The sequence below is a fragment of the Neovison vison genome, chromosome 13 (assembly GCF_020171115.1).
Source record: "Neovison vison isolate M4711 chromosome 13, ASM_NN_V1, whole genome shotgun sequence".
NCBI classification, from domain to species: domain Eukaryota; kingdom Metazoa; phylum Chordata; class Mammalia; order Carnivora; family Mustelidae; genus Neogale; species Neogale vison.
The window spans coordinates 124,871,764-124,894,033 of NC_058103.1; the positions used below are offsets into that span (position 1 = coordinate 124,871,764).

General features: G+C 44.5%; 6 non-coding genes across 6 annotated transcripts; all 6 read left to right on the plus strand.

Annotated features, from left to right (window-relative positions):
- Positions 1 to 10,610: 10,610 nt before the first annotated feature.
- On the plus strand, positions 10,611 to 10,691 carry LOC122895132. Its single transcript, XR_006382114.1, has one exon. It is a non-coding gene; the product is annotated as a small nucleolar RNA SNORD115 (small nucleolar RNA).
- Positions 10,692 to 15,261: 4,570 nt separating this feature from the next.
- LOC122895127 lies at positions 15,262 to 15,344 on the plus strand. The gene has a single exon (XR_006382110.1). It is a non-coding gene; the product is annotated as a small nucleolar RNA SNORD115 (small nucleolar RNA).
- Positions 15,345 to 16,877: 1,533 nt separating this feature from the next.
- Positions 16,878 to 16,956, plus strand: LOC122895130. Its single transcript, XR_006382113.1, has one exon. It is a non-coding gene; the product is annotated as a small nucleolar RNA SNORD115 (small nucleolar RNA).
- A 1,544-nt stretch (positions 16,957 to 18,500) lies between these two features.
- Positions 18,501 to 18,581, plus strand: LOC122895126. The gene has a single exon (XR_006382109.1). It is a non-coding gene; the product is annotated as a small nucleolar RNA SNORD115 (small nucleolar RNA).
- Positions 18,582 to 20,373: 1,792 nt separating this feature from the next.
- On the plus strand, positions 20,374 to 20,454 carry LOC122894943. Its single transcript, XR_006381932.1, has one exon. It is a non-coding gene; the product is annotated as a small nucleolar RNA SNORD115 (small nucleolar RNA).
- Positions 20,455 to 22,035: 1,581 nt separating this feature from the next.
- On the plus strand, positions 22,036 to 22,116 carry LOC122895125. Its single transcript, XR_006382108.1, has one exon. It is a non-coding gene; the product is annotated as a small nucleolar RNA SNORD115 (small nucleolar RNA).
- Positions 22,117 to 22,270: the final 154 nt, after the last annotated feature.

Here is a 22,270-nt window from a genome sequence, read left to right on the forward strand (position 1 = left end):
GCCCCTAAATTTTTAAACAATTTTTTCTAGGTTTAATAATCTTGGTTAGCAATTTTTTTTCTTTTAGTATTTTAAATATGTCATCCCTTTGTGTACTAACATGCAAGATATCTACTGAGAAGTGTACTTATACTCTTATGGGAGATCCCTTATATGTGCTAGGTTACTTATATCATGCTGCTTTCAAAACTCTCTCTTTGTTTTTGAGTTTGACAATTTAATTATATGTCTAGGTATTGGCCTATTGGGTCCTATTTGGTGACTTTTGGGCTTAATTAATTTCATTTCTCACCCCATCAGCTACTATTTATTTAAATAGGCATGATTCCATACTTCTGTTATCTTTCTTTACTAACGTTAATTCGTTTACCATTTTGTCCCTCTGACTAGGTGAATAGTCTTCAAGTTCACTAATTCCTTCTTCTGTTAGATTGAACATGCTGTTGAATTTCCCTATTGAAATGTCTGTGCAGTCATTGTATTATTCATCTCTAAGATTTCTGTTTGATTTTTTTATGGTTTTAATTTTTTTTGGTTGTTCATGTATTATTTTCCTGACTTCATTCAGTTGTCTACGTATGCTCTTTTTTAGTTCCCTGAACAAAAATTGTTCCCTGGACAATTATTTTATATCCTTCATCAGGATTTTTGTAGATATGTTTCTTTAGGATTGGTTAATGGGCATTAATTGTTTCCTTTTGTAGTTGTAGATCTCCCTATTTCATTCTGATCCTTATATCCTTGTATTGGTGTTTGCACGTTTGAGAAAATAGTAACCTTTTCCAGACCTTATAGCTTAAAGAAAAACCTCTAGAGCAATATAGACCAGAAATTTACAGACAATCCATATAAACAGGGAAAAGCCCATCACCAAGGATTCTGGGTAGACCAGCTTTAGCATCTATGGACCAGCAGAGCAAGATACCAATGATGCGAGGTTAGGTGAGGACATAGGCTGGGTTCTACAGTTACAGGAGCCATTGAGTGGGTTTTGCATTCAGGTGGGAACACGGAATGGGTTGTTTAGTCAGATGATGACCCTGGCTGGGCTCCTTCATTAGGCGGGGCCCCTGAATGGTCTATGTGATTTGGAAGGGTTACTGGTTGAGCTCTAAGTTTCACTGGAGTAGCCTACATATGCAGGATTTCTGGCTGCACTACACATTTGGGTGTGTTGGTGGCTCAGCTCTCAAGGCCAGCAGAAGTGCTGATTGGGCTCTACAGTTAGTTCAGGCTGCAGGCTGGGTTCCCTGATTCGGTGGGATGGTTGAGGTCATTCCCTATTGTAATGATGCTGCTAGAAAGAGCTCTGGCTATCCAAACTCCTCGTGGGAGCACAGGGTCTCTGCTAAGAACTTCAGAACCCAGCAAGCCAGGTCCCTTTTCCTTGTTTCTAATGGTCCTCATGTAGTCTAGCTATTATAATTTCCCCTGTTCCAATTGAGACAAGAGAGAAGTGGGTAGTGTCCAAGACACTGGAGACTTTGGTTGTATGTCTTATCCTCTCTTTCCCCAACAGGAGAAATCATGTACGAGATCTTTCTCAGTGTGGTACTGTGCCAGCTTGGGGGAAGGGTGTCAAGGACAAAGTAAAACCTTTACTTTGACCATTCTTAATGTTGTAAAATTAATTTTTGTATTCCCCATGTGCTAAAACATTACCTTTGAGGTCTGCGATTCTCACAAAGGCATTTTATTTTTGTCATTGTTGTATATTTACTAAACTGATTTTTCTGTGAGGGAATTAGGGCCATAGACCTCCTATTCTGACATCTTGCTAATGTAACTATAGATAGCCTTCAGTCTTAACATATTTATAATATTGATAAATATGGTTTGTGACCTGTTGTGCAAGTATCCGACTTTGAAAGAATAAAGGCTTCTCAACATTGACAACAATTAAAATATATTGGAAGTTATTTATTTATTATAATCATTGAAAATTATCTAAAATTTATATTATTCATTTCAAAACATATTTGAAAACATGATAAAATATTTTTAAAAAGTAGTTTTTAGAACAAGCTGTGAAAAGAGGTACTAAATTATGGATTAATAAAATGAAATCCCTATTACTCATATTCAGGAACTCTGAATGATAACTTCAGAAACATCTAAGTCTCTAAGAATTAGAAAATTAGAAATTAAGAGAAGCTAAGAAGAATACCATAGGAAAATGGGAATTACGTTATAGGACTTTTCTTTTACCTCAATCATATATATGGGTGGCTTTTTCATAAAACTAACAAAAACAATCATACAAAATGAATATGCTAAAAATTTTGGAACCTTGTAACACTTTACTGGATTAAATAATTCAGGATATAATCCAAATATGTGCTATTTGTCTGAAAAGTTCTTTATAGGGAAAACATAAGATAAGTCAAGTCTAAGGCCAATGTTACCTGGGATATGATGGCAATCAGATGACAACCTTAGAATATATTATGTATTTTTAGTAGTGTTATATATGATGTTCATATGGCCACATAGTGTGGTCACATAGGCTAAAGCTGATGCTCAAATTGTGAATAGTGCCTTACTAAATTATATCATCTAAACATTTGTGATTCCTAAACATGTGGAATTCAGTAAGAAGAGTAATTTTATTTTATTTTTTTAAAAGATTTTACTTATTTATTTGACAGACAGAGATCACAAGTAGGCAGAGGGGCAGACAGAGGTGGGGAGGGTAGCAGGTTCCCTGCTGAGCAGAGAGCTCAGTGTAGGACTCGATCCCAGGACACTGGGATCATGGCCCAGGCCTAAGGCAGAGGCTTTAACCCACTGATCCACCCAGGTGCCCCTTATTATTTTATTTATTTTTTGTTATGCACGTTTATCCCACATATAGTACATCATTAGTTTTTGAAATAGTATTCAGTGGTTCATTAGTTGCATATAACACCCAGGGATCATCACAACATGTGCCCTCTTTAATACCCATCACATGGTCGTCACTTTATATTTGTGGTAATTCAGGAGATTTGTAGTATACTACAAGTACTCAAAATTGGCTACTTTTAATCATCTCCAAACATCTGGACAAGTAGAATGAATAAACCACACCCTAAGAAATTATCTGACTAAATTGTATCAGGACATTGTCTCACAGTAACCCAAAGCCTTACAACTGGTTATATTAAAAGTAATACTAACTCTATGTTTTAAGCATGATGTTTCTTTCTTTGAGTTTGGAAAATCTTTAAATTTAGGGTTTAAGACTACCTTATTATGTGATAGAAAAAAATTGTCAAATGCCTTTTCTTTTTTTTTTTAAAGATTTTATTTATTTATTAGTCAGAGAGAGAGAGAGAGAGAGAGAGCGCACAGGCAGAGAGGCAGGCAGAGGCAGAGGGTGAAGCAGGCTCCCTGCCGAGCAAGGAGCCCGATGTGGGACTCGATCCCAGGACCCTGGGATCATGACCCGAGCTGAAGGCAGAGGCTTAACCCACTGAGCCACCCAGGTGTCCCTCAAATGCCTTTTCTAAATCAATTAAAAGGATAGTATTGTTCTTGTCCTTTCTTTTATTTATGTAGTCTATCAAGTTGATTGACATATGAATGTTGAACTACCCTTGCATCCCATTCATAAAATTCACTTGGTCACAGTGAATAATCCTCTTAATGTACTTTTGGATCATATTATCTAGGATCTTGTTGAGTATTTTGGCATCCATGTTCATCAGGAATATTGGTCTGTAATTCCCTTTCTTGATGGAGTCTTTGCCTGGTTTTGGGATAAGACTAATGCTGACTTAATAGAGGGAATTATGAAGTTTTCCTTCTGTTTATATTTTTTGGAACAGCGTCATTAGAATACGTATTATTTCTTCTTTAAATGTTTGGTAGAATTCCCCTGGGAAGCCGTATGGCCCTGGACTATTGATTTTTTGGGAAGTTTTTGATTACTAGTTCAGTTTTGTTACTGGTCATTGGTCTATTCAGATTGTCTGTTTCTTCCTGTTTCAGTCTTGGTAGTTTGTAAGTTTCCAGGAAGGCATCCATTTCTTTCAGGTTGCTTGATTTATTGGCAAATAGTTGCTGGTAATAATTTCTAATAATTCTTTCTATGTCTCTGGTGTTAGTCGTGATCTCTCCCCTTTCATTCATGATTTTATTAATTCGGGTCCTTTCTCTTTTCTTTTAAAGAAATTTGGCCAGTGGTTTATCAGTCTTAATAATTCTTTCAAAGAGGGTGCATGGTGGCTCAGTCATTAAGAATCTACCTTCAGCTCAGGTCATGATCCTAGGGTCTAGGGATCAAGTCCCACATCGGGCTCCCTTCTCAGTGGGGAGCCTGCTTCTACCTCCCCTGCTCCCCTGCTTGTACACACTCTCTCTCTGTCAAATACATAAATAATATCTTTTTAAAAATACTTTAAAAGAACCATCTTGTAGTTTTGTTGATCTATTCTACTGTTTTTCTGGTTTCTATTTCATTGATTTCTGCTCTAATCTTTATTATTCTCTTCTTCTGCTTGGTTTAGGTTTTATTTGTTCTTCTTTCTCCAGATCATTTAGGTGAAGAGTCATTCTGTGCATTTGGGATTTTTCTAGTTTTTTTTTGTTTGTTTGTTTGTTTGTTTTTTAGAGAGGCTGGAATGGCTATGTATTTCCCCCTTAGAACCAACTTTGCAGTATTCCGTAAGTTTTGGACCAATATGTTTTTGTTCTCATTGGTTTCCATGAATTGTTTAAGTTCTTTAATTTTCTGGTTGACCCATTGATTCTTTAGTAGGATGCCCTTTAACTTCAAAGTGTTTGAATTCCTTCCAATTTTTTTCTTGTGGTTCAGTTCAAGTTTCAAGGCACTGTGGTCTGATATTCATGGAATAATCTCAATCTTTTGATATTGGCTGAGACCTGATTTGTGACCTAGTATGTGGTCTATTTTGGAGAAAATTCTGTGTTCATTTGAGAAGAATGAGTATTCTGTTGTTTTAAGGTGAAATGTTCTGTATATCTAAGAAGTCCCTCTGGTCCATGTGTCATTCAAAGCTCTTGTTTCTTTGTTGATCTTCTGTTTAGAAGATCTGTTCAATGCTGAGAGTCAGGTGTTAAAATCTCCTACTATTAATGTATCATTGTCAATCTGATTATTTATTTTGGTTAAAAGCTGGCTTATGTAGTTGGCTGTTACCATGTTGGGAACATAGATTTTTTACAAAATTTTTAAAGATTGTATTTATTTATTTGACAGACAGATCACAAATAGGCAGAGAGGCAGGCAGAGTGAGGGAAGCGGGCTCCCTGCCAAGCAGAGGCAATGCAGGGCTCGATCCAAGGATGCTGGGATCATAACCTGAGCTGAAGGCATAGGCTACTAAGCCACCCAGGCACCGCTCAATTGTTCTATTTTCTTGTTGGATATACCCTATAAGAATGACATAGTGTCCCTCTGGATCTGTTATTACAGACTTTGGTTTAAATTCTAATTTGTTTGATATAAGAATCTATAACCAAGCTTTCTTTTGAGGTCCATTGGCATGAAAAATGGTTCTCCATCCCCTTAATTTCAGTCTGGAGGTGTCTTTAGGTTCAAAATGAGTTTCTGGTAGACAGCATATGGATGGGTCCTGCTTTGTGTCCAGTCAGCAACCCCGTGTCATTTCATGGGAACATCAGGTCATTAATGTTGAGAGTTACTAATGAAAGATATGTGTTTATTGCCATCCCATTGTCTGTACAGTCCCTGTTTATATGGATTGTCTATAAATTTCTGGTCTACATTGCTCCAGAGGTTCTTCTTCTTTTATAGAATTCCCCTTAGTATTTCTTACAGGGCCGGCTTGGTGGTCACGTATTCTTTCAGTTTCTTCCCATCCTGGGAGATCTTTATATCTCCATCTATTCCGAATGATAGCCTTGCTGGGTAAAGTATTCTTTGATGCATATTCTCATTTAGTACCCTGAATATGTTTTGCCAGACTTTTCTGGCTTCCCAGGTCTCTGTGGACACGTCTGATATTATTCTGATGGTTCTCCCTCTGTACATAAATAATCTCTTCCCTAAACTGCTCTCAGGATGGCCTCGTTGGTTCTAAGATTTGTGAGTTTTTATTTATTTAGCATGTTTGGTTAACCTGTATAGTACATAAATTTTTAATGTAGTGTTCAATGATTCATTAGTTAAGTATAATATTTGCAAGTTTTAATAATACATGCCAGGGCGTTGGTTTGTTCTTCTTAATCTTGGACGGGTGTCCTCTCTGCCCATAGGACATGAATGCTTGTTTCATTCCCCAGATTGAGAAATTCTCAGCTATGATTTGCTCAAATATATCTTCTATCCCTATCTTTCTCTCCTTCACCTCAGGAATCTCAGTAATTCTGACACTAGAATGCTTCATGGAGTCATAAATTTCCCTAAGTATGTTCTTATGGATTTTAAGCTGTTTGTCCCAGGCCTCCTCCTGTTCCTTCCTTTATATCTGCTCATCTTCCAGATCACTAATTCATTATTCTGCCTCATTTACCCTAGTTGTTTATTATTATTAGATATATATTAGATTATATATATATATATATAATATATATATTAGATTATTAATTTAGTATATGTGCTGCCAAAGAGAGCACTAGAGTATTTAGTTTAGACTGCATTTCATTCATAGCATTTTTAAGTTTGGCCTGTCTTTTGTTTTTTGTTTTTTAAATATTTATTTATTTATTTATTTGACAGACAGAGATCACAAGTAGGCATAGAGGAAGGAAGAGAGAGAGAGGGGGAAACATGTTCCCTGCTGAGCAGAGAGCCCAATGCGGGGCTCAATCCCAGGACCCTGGGATCATGACCTGAGCCAAAGGCAGAGGATTTAACCCATGGAGCCACCCAGGCACCCCTAGTTTGGCCTGTTTAACTCTCATTTCTGCACTTAGAGATTCTATTTTGCCACTAATGTTTTTCTCCAGCCTAGCTATTGTATTCATAATTGCTATCCTGAAGTCTATTTCTTACATCTTCCTTATATCCATATTCATTAGGTCTGTGCAAGAGGCCATTGTGTCTGGTTCCTTGCTTTGTTAAGAGTTCCTTCTCCTGGGGAGCCTGCATAACTAAGTGGGTTAAAGCCTCTCCCTTCAGCTCAGGTCATGATCCCAGGGTCCTGGGATGGAGCCCCACATCAGGCTCCCTGCTCAGTGGGGAGCCTGCTTCCCTCTCTCTCCTGCTTGTCTCTCTGCCTACTTGTGATCTCTGTCTGTCAAATAAATAAATAAATATTTTTTTTAAAAAGAAGTTCCTTCTTCTAATCATTATGTTGATGAAAGTTTGAGGGGATGTATAGAGTTGAAACTATCAACCATAATCCAGGCAAGATGCAGCCTAGGAAAGTTTGGAGCTGACAGAAGCCACCTCTGAAAAAACCCAGCCAAAATGGAACACAGGAATTAGATTTATAAAGTTAAAAAAGAGGGGGTTTTGAAAGGGGCTATAATATCTCAAATGGGACAACATAGGGTGTTTCAGTTCTTCCTGGGTGTATTTTGTCTTATTTGTTAGAAAACACTACTTCCCAGGGCGCCTGGGTGGCTCAGTGGGTTGAGCCACTGCCTTCGGCTCAGGTCATGATCTCAGGGTCCTGGGATCAAGTTCCGCATCGGGCTCTCTGCTCAGCAGGGAGCCTGCTTCCTCCTCTCTGCCTGCCTCTCTGCCTACGTGTAACCTCTCTCTGTCAAATACATAAAATCTTTAAAAAAAAGAGAAAACACTACTTCCCATAGTTATAAGGAATTTAAATTGGTATATATATATATAGTATTGAATAAGGAAAACATTAAACATTAAAGCTTATATCTACCTATCTTTCTATCTATCATCTATCTATTTATCTATCTATCTAAAGGGAAAATATTTAGGTATGAAAATGTACAAGTTAAAAAGCTACTCTGGAATATGTTGTATTACACATCTAGTTGAAATGAGAAGTAGGTAAAAAAAAAAGAAGAAACTTGAGAAAATTTTTTTTAAAAAGTTGCGTCTGAGAAATACACAGGACTTGAGGCAACATCAGGAGCTCAATGTACTATTTTCCCCTGGTTTTGGGGGTTTACAGTTTTATGAGGACTCTGAGGCTGTTGTCCTCTTGTTCTTCCAGCTTTTTCTGGGGGTGGAGCCTGCTGTGCTGTTTTTCAGGCAACTGTGCTTGGATGGAGATGCCTTGCCCCCTATCAGAGAGCTGGGCTCTGTAGCAACTGTGTTTTTGGGCTTTTGTTCTCCAGGGACTTTTGTTCTCTGATGGCTTTTCAGAGGGTTAGAACTAAGTGAAATGTCCATAGCCAGACCTCTCTCCAGGGCAGAGAAGTCACAGTCTGCTCTTCTCTCAACACTTCAGAACACAGTCTCCCTTTCTGTAAGGGCCATTGAAAACTGCAGCCACCCCCAGGTGGTTCATGCCCCCAGTGACCCTATCAGCCATTGGTTCAGGTACCCTCTTGTCTCTGCCATTTCTGTTTCCAAAACCAGCAGCAGTCCAGGTCTGGGCAGGCATGGGCAGCAGCAGTGGTGGCAGCAGCTCGCCTGGGTCCACAGCAGCTCACCTGGGTCCAGGACCACACGGGCATGGGCAGTGGCGGTCGTGGGGACAGCTACCCCAGGTCTGTGGAAACAGGTCTGTGTAAGCAGTCACTCCAGTCACAGTGTGTGCCCCTTCAGCTCCTGTATCTTGTCTCAGCACTGTTATCAAGCCCTTCTTGTCCTGCCACCACTGCTCTGCAAGTTATTGCTGGTAACCTGGTGTAGGCACTTCTTCACTGGAGTTGGCTAGCTTTCTGTTGGCTTTCTCCAGTGGCTAGCTTATGTTGGCTTCCTCCCCCTTCTGTTTATCCTATGATATCTGTGCACAGAATCACAACTCAATCCTTTGTACCTGACAACTGATGATCCTTTGCCCTTTTAGAGATCCAGACATATAATCTTACACCTCAAGCTGCTTCAGTTGGTGTTCAGAATGGCTTGGTAGATATCCAGCTAACTTCAGGGGACCTGTTGAAATGGACTCCCCCACTCCTCTGCCATCTTGCCTTGTCACTCCTCAATATTCTATTTAAACTCAAGTTAATTCGCATACAGTATAGTATTAGTTTCAGGGGTAGAATTTAATGGGTCATTTTATATAACAGTATTTATTACAACAAGTCCCCTCCTTAATGTCCATCACCCAATTACCTTGTCCCCTGCCCATCTGCCCTACAGCAACCCTCAGTTGTTCTCTATAGCTAAGAATCTCTTATGGTTTCCTTCTGTCTCTTTTCCCCTTCCCCATGTTCACCTGTTTTGTTTCTTATTCACATATGAGTGAAATTATATAGTATTTGCCTTTCTATGACTGAATTGTTTTGTTCAACATAATACAATATAGCAACATCCATGTCATTGCAAATGGCAAGATTTTCATTCTTTTTTGATGGTTGAGTAATATTCCATGGAACATATCATACCACATCTTTACCATCCATTTGCCAGTCAGTGGAGGTTTGGGCTCTTTCCATAATTTGGCTATTGTTAATAGTGCTGCTATAAACACCGGGATGCTTTTGCTCCTTCAAAAGAGTATTCTTTTCATCCTTTAGGTAAATAACCAGTGGTGTAATTGCTTCATTATAGGGTAGTTCCATTTTACCTTTTTTAAGGAAGCCCCATACTGTTTTACAGAGTGGTTGCACCAGTTTTCATTCCCATCAACAGTGTTAAGAGAGTTACTCTTTTTCTGTATCCTCACTAAATTTGTTGTTTCCATATTGTTAATTTTAGCCATTCTGATAGGTGTGAAGTGGTATCCCATCCTGATTTTGATTTGTATTTTCCTGATAAGTGAAAAAAGCATTACTTTTTTTACTGAAAGTTTATTTAAAGTATATAAGAATATTTCAGAGCTATGGTTCCTACTCCATTTTGTGAGTTTCTTTGGTTTAAACATAAAAGTGTATATATTTACACTAATTATTATATTTTCATTTATTCTGTTTTTGTCAAGATTGTAAGACACTGAAGAGGACTTACAACATAATACAACAGCTTATTGCCCATGATATGAAAACTTCCTTATATTCTTCCAAAATATTCATAAAGTGATCATAATTTCAAGTGTCCTGACACCTGATTTCTAGATTCAGAGTTTCATATGGCTGAAGATAAGATTTTATTTGAGTTTATATGTAATAAATCATGAACTATATTGGATAGAATAAAATTGACCAATGAATCTCTCCCATGTCTACAAACACCACCTGAATGTTTATCCAAACGTAAGAAACCTGTATATATTGTCCTTTCTCTGCTTGGTGAATGAAAGTTGTATCAACTCTGTAAGAAGTCATTTTTTTCCAGAAATGATTATAATTGCTCAATGTAGAGTATGGATAAATCATGAGACCCTGATAAATGTAGTAAAACATTTTGTAATAGGTCTTACAATTGTCCACACAGAAAATGACTCTTTAAAAAAAGATCCCTGTTTGGCTGTTGCCACAGAATGAACCTATGTCAGCCAGGTATTCATGGTGGCATATGGTATAAGTCATGTGTATTCTGGCATCACAAATTGCAAAATCTATCACTGATGAGCATATACAAGTCAAAGTGTAATTTGACAGATAGTGCCATAGCTGGATTGAAGATGAGAACACATTTTATCTTCTAGAGAAATGATGACCTGAAAATCATGCTCAATAATTTTACATTGAGGCACAACGAAGTCAGTAATGCCAAAACAAAAGGTTGAATATCCATATATTTCCTTTCTAGAGTAATGGGTTTTTGGTCTTCAGGCAACAAGTCCCTACAGGGAATCATCTTTATTGGTTTCATGACCACAACACATCCTCAAGTTTAGACTATATTCAGTGAGCCACATTTAGTTACAGAGGGCCATCCTCAAGCCTGGTCCTTAGCTACAGTTTTCTCATCATATTATTCATTTGGAAGTTCTGGAAAGAATTTAACTGTTGAATTAAAATTCAAACTGAGTGGATGTGTTTGATCATAGATATAGGTGACACAGAAAATTAGACTATACAAGAGGTCTGACTTAAGAAGACAAATAAGTGACTACTTTCAGAAAGCTAAGTGCTTTAGATATTTGATTTCTGTCTGGGAGTCAGGCAACTGAGATAGCGTCGCTGGAAACATTTTAGTTATACCTGAAATGGATCACTCTCCAAATGGAGGAAATATTTCCTTCACTACCCAGTCCCTCATCCCTAAGAAATGTTACTATCTGTCTGCGAACAGGTCGAAAATTAACTCTAATATACTGAAGGGATAATCACTGCTGGCATCTTCATCGTATACTCAAAACAAATTTCTCTAAGGAAGGATCATGCCCATGGCATCCAGAGATGGGTCTTGGCTAAAAGACACTTGAGTATTCAGATAAGTATGTGGTAGCCCACAAGGATTATTAGGTCTTTGAAATGTTGCTGTAAGGAACTGTGGGTTATTGGTGATGCCAGTTTTTCCCAATTGGCCCATTAATCTGTTTAGCTTTGCCAAATGGAACATTAACTTTGTATTTGAAGTTCTTCTCAAGACACAAATCTTTTAGAAGATGACACAATAAAGGAAAACAAAAACAACTTGGAAGTACTTATATATCTGATGTTGAGATTTTTGGAGCAATGTTATCACCTACATCATGAGATATTATTTGCCCAAGTACAGAAATAAAGATATATATTACAAAGAAAAAATCTACATTGCTGATTTCAAGATTTTGGTAAGAACATGAAAGAGGAGTCAGAACAAATATAATGTATATTCAGCCATGACCTAAAAAGCCTCATACAAGGTTTTACCTCAGTGATGGGTAGTGAACACATTTTCAAGACACCATAAAACTAATTCTGAAAATAAATAAATTGGAAAAAAAACTAATTCTACATAATTTTACAAAGTCATTTTATGGGTGTTCATGGTCAATAACCAAGCCCAATTATCCACATACCACTACTGCTGTGTAGACAAAAAATGGACAATAGCAATCTTGATTTTACCAGACACAACTTGACTGTTTTTCCAATCTAGAAGCTTGTTTATAAAAAAGGAATTCTCCTTTATGGTGAATAAATGGTGCTCAGCATTTTCATAAAGTAAATTTGAATTTATTTCCTCAGGTATTAATTAATTAATTAGTTTATAAATTTCTTAATATTTTATTCATTCATTTATGCACTATCACTGGGGAAATAATGTAATTTCAGACTTGAGATCACCTCAAGGCAATCCCTTCTGCTATACAATGTTCATAAGATTTCATGTACCTAACAAATGTTCATATTTTAGACTTTATTACATGATCCATGTTTCCTCAAGTGAGCCTCCATTTAGAACATTTCTATACTTTTCCCCCTCATTGTGTCTTCAGTTGAACACTCAAGCAATTGTTGTCATAAGACATGAGGTGAGTTGATGCATATGATCATAGATACAGGACACAAAAAACTAGAGCAATAAAGGAAGCCCATGTAAAGTCAATAAATGTATTTGACTCCTTCCAGAAAACTAAATAATAGAGGGTTTATTTCTTTCTGTGCCATCCTGACATGAGAGAATCTCTGGAAAGTGTAACTTTCTTAATTTCAAAGAAATGTGTAGGATAGCAGAGGAAGATATCTGTCCTTGACCACTGGAAAACATGACACAAGTCAGTATATGTCCAGGTTGAGGAAAATGCATCAAATACAGCTCAGAAATGACAACAGCAAGAGTCTGCATTTGAGTCTCAGATACCTTCTAGAAGAGGTTGACATCCATGGTGGTCAAATGGTGAGATGCAAAAATTCGTCCCATGGATCTTAGTTGGAAGACATTGAAAAGAATTCAGATAGCTAACTTGTGACTCCACTGGATTGATGAAACTTCTTATGACAATTTAAGAAAATACCCAGACATCAAAAAGTATGAAATATTACCATTTACATTGACATTAATGGAACTGGAGAGTATTGGGCCAAGTGAAATAAGTCAATCAGAGAAAGACAATTATCATATGGTTTCACTCATATGTGGAATGTAAGAAACAGCACAGAAGATGATAGGGGAAATGAGGGAAGACTGATGGGAAGAAATGATGGGGAAAACCCATGAAAGACTCATAGCTATAGGAAAACAAACATGGTTGCTGGAGAGGAGGTGGGTGGGGGATGGGGTAATTGGGTGATGGGCATTAAGAAGGACATGAGATGTGAGGAGCACTGGTGAATTACTAAGCTCTACATCCAAAACCATGATACACTATATGTTGGCTAACTGAATTTAAACAAAAAGAAACAAAAAAATTGTGAGCTCTTGGTATTGTCAGTTGTTCATAATAGAAACACCCACCAAATAAGTTTTACCCAATAAGGGCACCAGTGCCCAAAGTACTTGGAAAACTTATTTGGGGAAAATGTATGTCTTAAAGAAGGAAACAAACAGGAATACAAAAACTATTTCAAATGTAATTTTATAGAAATAAATAAGGAAGTACACAATTCCCTCATGACCTCATGTTTCCTTGATCACATAAATTCACCTGTACATCGATATGGTAGGGTATATGAATCACATTTTAAATGCTGTTATCAGGATACGGAAGGACAATACTAAGAAAAGAAACATGGCTTTTGAAAAATGGACTGAAAGTTTACTTGATATGAGGAACAAGTATAATGAAGGGAAATGTGTTTTACTGTAAAACAATTACATATAAAGTCACAATGACATTTCATAAGAGTTTCTGGAATATATTAAATTATTGTAGGACAAAAAGCGAAATTGAAACTAAAAATTAGTGTTCCTAAGAAGTAAAATCATTAAAAATGCAAACAGTTTAAATACTGAATCAGAAAACCTAGGTCTATTTATGACACTATATAGTTATAGATGGATAGAGATAAAGATATAGATAGATATATGCACATAAACGAACACTAGGGACCAACTTACTGTGTTTTTAAGAAAGTAGATATATATGGATTTGCTACAACACTGTAATTTTTGCTGTTTTTTTTAATTTTTTCAATTTATTTATTTTCAGAAAAACAGTATTCATTATTTTTTCACCACACCCAGTGCTCCATGCAATCCGTGCCCTCTATAATACAACACTGTAATTATACATCCATTGGTTCACTTATTCTGAACACATTCATGTACTAAAGATAAAGAAAAAAACATAAAAATTAATGCAGATGGAAATGTTGTTCTGACAATTATCTTACTTCTCATTATACAGATTACTTCTGACCAGAAAGAAAACGAGCACACTCTTACAAGAGCAGGACTACCAAACTCCAGGAAGAGGCACAAAATCGTGCATACCTGGGCATCAGGCTCTGTAGTAAGCCTGGCATTCTGCTTTGCAGAGGTGAGCAAGGAAGAATTTCCACGATGCTGGATGCCCTATCAAACCATGGTCACAAGAGCACAGTGTACAGGCATGAATGTCACAGGGGTCATATTCAATGCAAAGTCCAAAGACAGACCAAAAAATCTAGGGCTATCAAATCTAAGACCAAGCAAATCATTCCCATAAAATGCAAATTTAAGAAGACAGTGTGCCACTGATTGGTGGTGCATTACCAAGACATGAATTCCACAGTGCAGAATTACCAAGACATGAATTCCACAGTGGAGAAATAAGTCCAATTCATAGGAGATTAAAGAAAAGGCATAGATTTTCAGGAATTCTATTCTTCACTTAGGTATCCAGGGTTATCAAGGCTGACCAAAGGTCATGCTAAAGGCATCAAAGGTTGAGGAATGGCGAATCATGGCCACCTGGCAGGAGCCCCGGAGCAGTGAGCTTTGACAGCTGACCTATTCCTCTCTCCAGGGACATTACAAGAGCTCTGTGTACTGGACCACATAGTGGGGCCTGCCTCAGCAAGGCTAGGCTCCCATGGGAGCCATGTGCTCTGTTGTTTTGAGTTGCCCAGGGATGGGCATTGGTGCTCCTGTACCCTGTTCCTTCCTTTCAGTCCCATGTAGTGTGTGGGTAAGCCTCAGGCCTGGCAACTCCCTGCCAGGCCTTCAGGAATGGCAGCTCCTGGCTGCAGGCAGGTGCCCTGGAGCAGGGTATTTTGACAGCTGGCCAATCACTCTCTCCTTAGAACCTGTTCGAGTAGAGGATCCCACACTTAAGGCCAAGCCTTGCTTGGCTCAGCACCTCCAAGAGGTCAAAAGTCTCCTGAGCCATGGGGCATGCAGATCTACAGTAATACCAACCAGTAAGCAGGTTCTGGTGGGCAGCAAACTCATGTGTCACCACTGGCTTAGTTTGGTCAACGATGAGAGCTCTCATTGTCTCAATGAGAGTGATGATGACCTAAAAATCATGCTCAATAGGATTATGCTGAGACCCAATGCAGGGGACCATGTAAGGGTCAGCATCCTTGAGATCCTCGGGGCCCTGGGGGAGCGCTGCAGTTGGGGGCTTGAGGCAAATGATCACTTGAGACTCCCCACTGTGACCCTGGTTTGCCCATGGGCCTACAGGTGCCCATGAGGTGTTCATGCATTTGGCCTGGCCTACCACCATATTTCTCCTACCAGGACAACTCCTAGGGAGACTTGGCTTAGCAACCCTGGTCTCCTTGAGTCATTAGAAGGCCTTGGTAGCCAATTCCTCATCACAACCTCAACCAAGAGAGGTGAGTGGAAGCTTTAGTCTTAGAGAGAAACCCCAGATGCCATTGGGGTGGGTTCAGGGAGCCCACATCAGGACATGGGCTCAGGCAATGGCATTGGCCTAGGGTAGGAGCACTCATTTTCCAGATGGCATTGGCTTTCTCATGAACATCTGCCCTTGAGCTATCCCATGTGCAGAGGAAGTGAAATGTTGGCGAGTCAAAGACATAAACTCAAAAGGGTGGGAATGCTGTCATAGGCCTGTGTACACCTGAGGGCTACTGATGTCTACAGGTGTGGGCCGTGGGCCTCTGGATGGTGGATGTGGGCCTTTGGGATCAGAGGCCTCTGTCTCCTTCAGCTGCAGGTGGTTCCTCAAGCCCCACCCTTTCCCATGCTTCCTAGCAGTGGAGAAGTCAGACCCCCTGTCACTTGCAACTGACTCCCAAACAGTTTGGGGCACTGTAAACCTGCTTAACACACCTCTTGCTGATTCCTTGTGCTCGTGAGACAGAAAGGTTCCACCAGACCGCGGGGAGGAAACAGTGAGTCCCAGATGATAGCCGGGCATGGGTAGTTCAGTGGTAGAATTCTCGCCTGCCAGATGATAGCCGGCATCGGGCCTGAGCCTCTGGCCCAGGCCATCAATACCTCAGGGTGTGTTTCTGGAGAAGTAGTGCAACAGGGTGAGAGTCAAGACCATTGTCCAGGGAAAGCCATGGACACCATAAATTATTCTTATGGTAGCCAGAGATTCTTTCCTCAGGGATGGAGAACATGGGTGCCTGGGCAAACTTTGGTATTGAGCGTCAAGGCCTGGTTCTGGGAACCAGAGATAGCCCAATCCTAGGGAAGGTGACAGTACAACTAAACTAGCAGAGCTGGCACCCTTCCCTTGAGAACCATGCAGAGATAAGGGAGAGTACTCAAGAACTCAGAGTGCCTGGTTATATACTAAAGCCTGACTCAGCAATAGTAAGATCAGGAGGGAGCCATGCATTCCATCAGGCAGGCTTGCCCAGGAATAAGCATTGGTGAACCTGGAAACTGCACTCCTTGTGGACCCAGAGGGCATGTGGTATATCAGTCTCTCCTTAAACCCATGTCCAAGTCAAGGATCCTAGCCCTGAAATACAATTCTACTTTGGCACTGAACCAGCAGAAGGAACAATGTCTCCAGTCCTGAGGGCATGGCATTCTATAAAAAGCACCCACAGTAAGCAGGTTCTGGATGGAAAGGGACCTCACTTATCACCCTGGCAATATTGGGCCAATGAAAAGAACTCAAATGGTCTCAAAGGAAAAGAAGACCTGAAAATCATGCTCAGTAGGATTACACAGAGCCCAAAGGAGGCCTCTGTGCCAAGATCAGCATCCCCCACACCCTCGGGAACCTGGAGGGTGCTGCAGTTGGGGGCTTGAGGAGATTGATCTCCCGGGGCTACCGGCTCCAGCCCTGGACTGTCTGTGCACATTAGGGGACCCCTTGAGTTGTTGAGGCATGCCACCTAGCAAACCAATACCCCTCCCAGGACACCTCCTTGTGTGCCATGCCTTAGGAAACCTTGTCTCCTTGTGTCTTGCAGCAGGCCTTGGGCACCAGGTGGTCAGCTCGGCATTGCCAAAGAGAGGTGAGTGGGAGTCCCTGGGGCTGGCGAGAAATGGCAGGCACCATGGGCATTGTCCGCGAAGCCCGAATCATGGCAGGGGCTCTGGCTCCACCACTGAGCTAGGGGTGGGGAACCCCATTGTCCACACGGTGTTGACTTGCCCAGAAACAGACTCCCTTGGCCATCCCAGGTGCAGGGAATGCCCCATGACTGGCAAGTACTGAATCCCAGGGGGATGCTGCCATAGACCCCCGTGCCCCTGAGGCCTACTTGGACCTCTCTTTGTGTCCTGTGTGCCCGTGAGGAGCGGGGTCAAGAGACCCCTGGCATCAGGGTCATCTATCCCCTCAGCGAGTGGTTGTTGCTCGAGCCACCCCCAGCACATGTTTATTGAGTCTGAAAAGGGCAGAGCTCCTGATGCATGCACCAGACTCCCAAGGACTAGGCTGCTGAAGTACAGCCCTCAATGTTTCCTTGGGCTCAGGATTGAGCAAGGTTTGGCTGGCCCTGGGCAAGAATGGTCGAGCCCCAGGCCAAAGCGGGCATTGGGCAAGAGCCTGTCCTGCCAGGCCCCCAGAGGAGGGGCCACCACGTGGGGAGACTCAGGACCCTGTGGCAGGGCGGGCAGTGGTCTCCTGCCTTGCACTAGTGGGAGACTGTGACCCGCAACTCCCTCTCCAGACCTGGACCATCTGGTCATGCGGTCCAACGTTGGCTGCGAGTGCCAGCGACCGGATGCATGGACCACAGCTGGGCAAAACTGGGGAGGGTGTCTTCCGGGTCATACATTCTGGGGCCGACCCCGTTTGCTTGGGGCCATTGTAGACATTGAGGGTGCACTCGAAAACCCTGTGTGCCCGGCCAAGTTCTGGGGCCTTTCTCAGCAAGGGGAGGCTCCCACAGGGCCTCAATCTCCACTGTTTATGGACGCAAAAAAAATAGGATGAGGGTCCCCTGGGCGATGTTCCTTGCTTGCGGACCCAATCCATGGGTGGGGCAGTCGCATGCCTGCCCAGCAATGGCCAGGGCGTCCAGCGTAAAAGATCATAGCTGCATGGCACCTGCCACAGAGCAGGCCATTCTGACACCTGGCCTCTCCCTCTCTCCTTAGAACCACATCCCTAAGTGAGGATCTCACCATTATGGCCAAGTCCTGTTTCTGCAAGCCACGCCCATGAGCCTGAGTTTCGGGATGCCGGGGCATGGCGCTATCCTGATCAAACCCACGGTAAGCAGGTTCTGGGTGGGCAGGGACCTCATGTGTCGCCCACAGCTTGCTTGAGCCAATGATGAGAACTAATATGGTCTCGAAGAGGGATGATGACCTAAAAATCATGCTCAATAGGATTACCCTGAGGCCCAGGGCAGGGGACCGGGCGGGGATCAGCATCCCCCAGACCATCCGGACATTGAGGGTGCGCTGTAGCTGGGTGTGAGAGTAGAATGAACTCTTGAGGATCTTGGCACAGGCCTAGGTATGGCGGCACATATATGAGTGCCCACGGAGGTGTTCTGGCATTCAAGTTGGTCCACCGAACCCATCCTCTTCCCAGGACAGCTCCCCAGGAGCCAAGGCTGAGTGATCCTCGTGTCATCGAGTCCTTCAGCGGGCCTCGGTGGCAAAGATCTTGGTGCGTCGACAAGCACCAGAAGTGAGCGGAAAACTCTAGGCATGGAGGGAGGACCGAGACGACTTGGCCTGGGATAGGGAATCAGGAAGCCCAGCAGTCTCTGTAGAAGGGCATGGACTTGGGGTGGCGGTCCTTGTTGTCCAAACGTCGTTGACCTCCCCGTGAGCATGTGCCCCTGAGCCATCCCAGGGGCAGGGAATGCAAACGTGGGGCCCCGTGGCTGGCAAGAACTGGATGTGGGAAGTGGCAACCATAGGCCCAGGTGCCCCTGAGGCCTCCAGACCGATCTGGGTGTGTCCCGTGAGGCCAGGAAAGTAGTTGAATGAGACCCGTAGTCTCAGATGATTCTGTGACCTTCAGCCACGGGGTGATGCTTGAGGCCCAGGACATGGAATGTTTCCACAGGCTGAACTCCTTTAACCCATAAGAGAAGCCCATGGCGTTTGAGTGGCCGCAATAGGCCCAGGTGCCCCTGAGGCCTCCTGACCAATCCGGGCATGTCCCTTAGGACCAGGAACGTAGTGGACGTGAGACCCATGGTCTCAGAAGCTTCTGTGTCCTTCAGCCACGGGGTGCTGCTTGAGACCGGGGACTTGGCATGTTTCGGCGGGCTGACGATGCCTGAGCTCCTGTCCCCCAGCACAGATGCCCAAGGCACTGAGACCCCACCAGGCTACACCCGCAGAGCGCAGGAGGATTCCTTGTGCTCGCCAGACAGCCAGGTACCAATGGGCCTCGGGGCGGAATCTGCGAGTGCCAGGCCCTAGCAGCCATTGTGTCAGAGCCTCTCTCCTGAGACTCTCAAGCACCCGGGACCGGGTCCTGACGAAGCCGCACTGCACGGCCGGACTCTGGTTCCTCGACCTAGGCAGCCAGTGGACGGTGTGCCTGGCGGTCAGGGTGGACAGTGACCTTGCATTCAGTGCTCGGCCCTGGGGCAGCCCTGGGCCCGAGCCACCTTGGGCTTCCAGGGTAGGAGCTCCGATCCTTGGCTCCCAGGTGGGACCAGGTGTGCGTGGGCGGCGTCCTGGCCCACGTCCCTGACAGTCACCCTCGGTTCAAGACCACGGGAGACAGCGGGGACCCATCAAAACCCTGTGCTCCCTGCCATGTTCACGGGCCGTTCTGCCGACGGCTGGGCTCCCACAGGGGCCTTGATCTCCCTTGTTTGGGGATGCCCAGGGAAGGGCAGCTGGACCCCTGGGCCATGCTCCATCCGTGAGCACATCAGCCGTGCGTGGATCGGCCATATGCCCGGCGCCCACCGGACAGGACATTGGGAAAGGTAGCCCTCGACGTCTGACCAGTGCCCCAGACCAGGGCTTTGGACAGCTGGTCTCTACGTCCCTCCTCAGAAGCCCATCACAATCGGGGAGATCGCCCGCACAGCTCGTCTGGCCTGGCCCAGCCCTGCCCACAAGACCAATGTCTCAGGACCCCGGCGCAAGGCGCAGTCTGGATCGTGGCCCCGGTAAGCAGGGTCTGGGTGCGACGGGACGCACGCATCGCCACCAACTTGCTTGGGTCAATGATGAGAACTCATATGGTCTCGAAGAGCGATGATGACCTAAAAATCATGCTCAATAGGATTACGCTGAGGCCCAATGCAGGCGTCTGTGGCGGGATCTCAGCATCCCCCGGAGCCTCGGGACCCTGGAGGGGCGCTGCAGTTGGGAGCTTGAGGCCAAGGATCCCTCCGGGATCCCTGCTCCTGCCCTGGACGGCCCGTGCACGTCGGGGGCCCCTCGAGGTGTTGAGGCAGGCCACCCAGCCTAGAGACTGAATCCCCCTCCGAGGACAACTCTCCGGGAGCCATGCCTCAGGAACCCTTGTCTCCTTGTGTCTTGCAGCGTGGCTTGGGCACCAGGTGGTAGGCGCGGCGTTGCCCAAGACAGGTGAGTGGGAGACTCTGGGCCTGGCAGGAGACGGCAGGCGCCATGGGCGCCGACCGTGAAGCCCCAGTCACTGTAGGGGCTCTGGCTCCACCGCTGTACTAGGGATGGGGGCCCCCGTTGTACACACCGCGTTGGCTTGCCCGTGAACAGGCTCCCTTGAGCCATCCCAGGTGCAGGGAATGCGAACATTGGGCCACGTGAGTGGCACGACCGGAACCCGAGGGATGCCGCCATAGATCCGAGTGCCTCTGAGGCCTCCTTGGACCTCACTTTGTGTCCTGTGGGCCCGCGATGAGACGGGTCGGGAGACCCTTGGCGTCAGGGGCTTCTGTTCCCGGAGCCAGTGGTGGTTGCTCGAGGCAACTCCAGCGCATGTTGCTTGGGGCTGGAGAGGGCAGAGCTCCTGCCCTATGAACCAGACTCCCAAGGACGTTGGGAGTCTGGGAGGCTGCTGAAGTACAGCCCTCCCTGTTTCCTTGGGCTGACGATTGAGCATGGTTTGGCTGGCCCTGGGCAAGAATGGCCGAGCCCCAGGCCACAGCGGGCACTTGGCGAGAGCCTGTCCTGCCAGGCCCCCAGAGGAGGGGCCGCCACGCGGGGAGACTCAGGACCCCGTTGCAGGGCAGGGCAGTGGTCTCCTGCCTTGTGCTGTTGGGAGACCGTGACTCGCGACCCCCTCTCCAGACGTGGAATATCTGGGCATGGGGGCCAACATTGGCTGCGACTGCCAGCGCCCGGATGCATGGACGACAGCCAGGCCAATCTGGGGTCGGCGTCTTCCTGGCCGTACGTTCTGGGGCCGCCCCCGTTGGCTTGGGGCCCAGGTAGGCATCGAGGTGTTAGGCATCGATAACCCAGCATTCCCGGCCACATCCTGGGGCCTTTCTCAGCAAGGGGTGACTCCCACAGGGGCCCTGATCTCCACTCTTTCTGGAGGCCCAGGGATGGACAGCAGCCTCCCAGGGCCCTGTTCCTTGCTTGCGGCGCCGAGCCTTGGGTCCTTCATCCACACTCCTGGCCAGTAGCGGCCAGGGCTTCGGGCGTGACCCATCGTGGCCGCATGGAGCACGTGCCATAGAGCAGGCCGCTCTGACAGCTAGCCTCTCCCTCTGTCCTTAGAATCCCATCCCCTAGGGAGGATTTCGCCTTGACAACCATGTCTTGCTTCTCCCAGCCCCGCCCAATGGGCCCGTGTCTTGGATCACCGGGGCAGGGCACTGCCCCGATCGCTCCCTCTGTAAGCGGGTTGTGGGTGGGCAGGGACCTCACGCGTCGCCCCCGGCTTGCTTGGGTCAATGATGAGAACTCATATGGTCTCGAAGAGGGATGATGACCTAAAAATCATGCTCAATAGGATTAGACTGAGGCCCGGTGCAGAAGACCGTGCGGGAATCAGCATCCCACAGACGCTCGGGGCATTGAGGGCGTGCTGCAGCTGGGCGCTAGAGGAGAAGGAACTCTCGAGCGTCTCTGTGTTGGGCCCGGAACGTAGGCGCACCTGCGGGTGCCCACCGGGCTGTTCCA